This window comes from Etheostoma spectabile, chromosome 10 (genome assembly GCF_008692095.1).
Source record: "Etheostoma spectabile isolate EspeVRDwgs_2016 chromosome 10, UIUC_Espe_1.0, whole genome shotgun sequence".
Classification (NCBI taxonomy): Eukaryota; Metazoa; Chordata; class Actinopteri; order Perciformes; family Percidae; genus Etheostoma; species Etheostoma spectabile.
In genome coordinates this window covers 10,600,718-10,603,363 of record NC_045742.1, presented here as the reverse complement: position 1 = coordinate 10,603,363, position 2,646 = coordinate 10,600,718, and positions in this window count along the sequence as shown.

Sequence of the window (2,646 nt, the reverse complement as noted above, 5' to 3'; positions counted from 1 at the left end):
TAATAATAAACAACTTCATTTACAAATTGCATTTTGTGTTTACTTGTTGTCCTTGACTATTGTTTAAATTGGTTTGATGTTCCGAAACACTAAGTGTGGACAAAACAGCAAAGGAACAGGAAATGAGGAAGGGGGCAAACACTTTTTCACACCACTGTACAAATTGTAAGAGCTACCAAACCATGGCAGTCAGTTTTTAATCATTTGTGTGGCTGCATTTTGGATTCCCGGTGGAAACTTCACAGTTATTAGGTCTGAAGAGGTTAGTATATTGTACAGAAGCCAGTCATTTGAGTTTGTAGAAAAAACATTTACATTGCTCGTTTTTCGTTTTGTGACTTTCGATTGAATAAAAGACTATTTGTCCAGTCATTGTTAAAATCTTGTCTTGTTCTCGTAATCCCAATCTTATGTGTCGTTTCGTGAGCTGAGGGTCTCGTAACATACCTATTGTCAACTGAGCGGACTCAGCAGTAGCGATTGATAGAAGGAAAGGCGGAACACATATCTTAGTTTGGTTTCCAGCTTGCTGTTTCTGGTTGTAAATACAGTTTTGAACATTACTCAATTATCCCCTTTTTTTTTTTTACATAAGCAATATTTTTATTAAATGTATTGTGTATTTATATTGAATGTATTTAATGTTCACTGAAAGTGATTTTGTTAAACTAAACTAAACAACATGATTAACATTTTTTGGGTTATATTTGGGCAACGCAAAGCACTCGTTTAATTTATTATAACAGAATGAGAACTCTACAGTACGAGAGGTCCTGTTTTGTGTTTCAAGCTGTAATTAACTGTAATCACCGCTAACAGCTATACAGACATACTGTAGAAGGGCATTGGTCGCAAAGATAAGATGTGACAAATACAGGACAACTGGAAATTATGCAATGAATGAGGTTGTGAATTTGATATTCATCCAAAATCTATGTTTTAATCACATTTCTTCTTGTTTGCATATTTTAAGAACTCCATGACGTTTTCTTCATGGAGATCTTGATCTAAACAATGTTTGTTTGGTTTTTCCAAAATGCTGCACACTGAAAATGAAAATACATCACTAATGTAGTGATGAGTCGGGCATAAATCAACTGAGCAGAACATACTCTGAGCGCTCAGATTCATCACAGCAATCTGTTTCTCATCTACACTGTTAGAATAATGAGCAGAGTTCCTCCCTGTGGTGCTCTTTTTCCGGAAGTCACTGCTCTATCTGATTTTCGTGTCAATGCCCTTGGAGTATTATCGCCACAAGGCAAACAAAGATGTTTCATTCTTGACTTACTTTTGATAGCGAGCTTTGCAGATCCTAAAGAAAAATAAAGGGTATAGACTAAATGCAGCATGACATGGAGAAGGACTGACCCTGTAATGTAAATCACAGATTGAGTTGCAAACACTGCTACAAGGTGGCTTTAGAGAATTAGTTGATTAGTCAATTGACATAAAATGAATCTACCACAATGTTTTGTCAATGGTTTAACTGTTTCAGTTGTTTACCAAAATGAAAAAGCCAACCCTTTTCCAGCTTCTTAATTGTGATTATTTGCTGCTTCTCTGTTTCATATAATTTTTAACAGAATATTGTTGTCACCTTGGGATCTCAGAACTTGTGATAGGCTGTGTCTTACTATCCTGCACCTTTCATAGACAAAGTGATTAACTGATTACTAAATAATTACAATAATCAGTAATTGCTGATTTTGCTGTTATAAAACATTTCAGTTTTCAAAGCATGAGACAAAATAGGCACTTTTGTGAACCCAAGTTGCAGGTATATAGGTTAAATAACTGAAAAAGTATTTACTGCTTCAAAGAGAAAACTTGAAAATCCTAATTAAGCCAAAAACAGACAAACTGCTGTACGTCGCAACATGTCCTCATACGTTTTAAACCATTTTAAACATGTAGTTAACATTGTGGAACCAAAATAGTTACGTTTATTTGCTACATTGACCAATAACATATTAGTATTTAAATTACACTATTTCTTAAATAATTTCTTTTACAAGAAATTAACAGCAAATATCTCGTAATTTGTATGAAAAAAACATACTTTCATTGTCCTTTAAGCCTAAAAATATGTTTGTTTTTTGAAATGTATTTAAATTGCAATTGTTGCAATTTTTCATTGGTTCACTTGCAGTATTTATTCCCTTCCCCATGTCATCCTTGACACGGCAGATAATTACATCATCCTGTGTTACTGTCAGGGTTTGATTATGCATGTTGTGACTCGGGTACTGTTAATTTTCTGTTTTCAGCAAACTAAAGGCAAAATGTAAACATTCAAACAGGCGAGGGTTAATGTAATGCACCACAAGCCAACTGCCATGTAGCTCCATTGTATTATTCGAGAGAAAGCAAGACATCTCTGACATCTTTAACACTGGGAAACTCACACCAAAACAATGTAGACTAATAAATAGCATCACAGGTAAGATTAAAAAAAAGTACAGTAGCTCTGAAGTGAAAGAGCTGAGCTTTTAGTGAGCCAGATCAGTTTGAGAGACCAATAGCTAAGTTAGGCTGTATATCCTGTTAGATTTTCACTCCGGAGTACTTGTGGAAGTCATGTGCTAGTTTAGGTAAACATGTATTCCAGTTGTGTTGCTTCTGTCTCCCCAGACAACTTCCTTC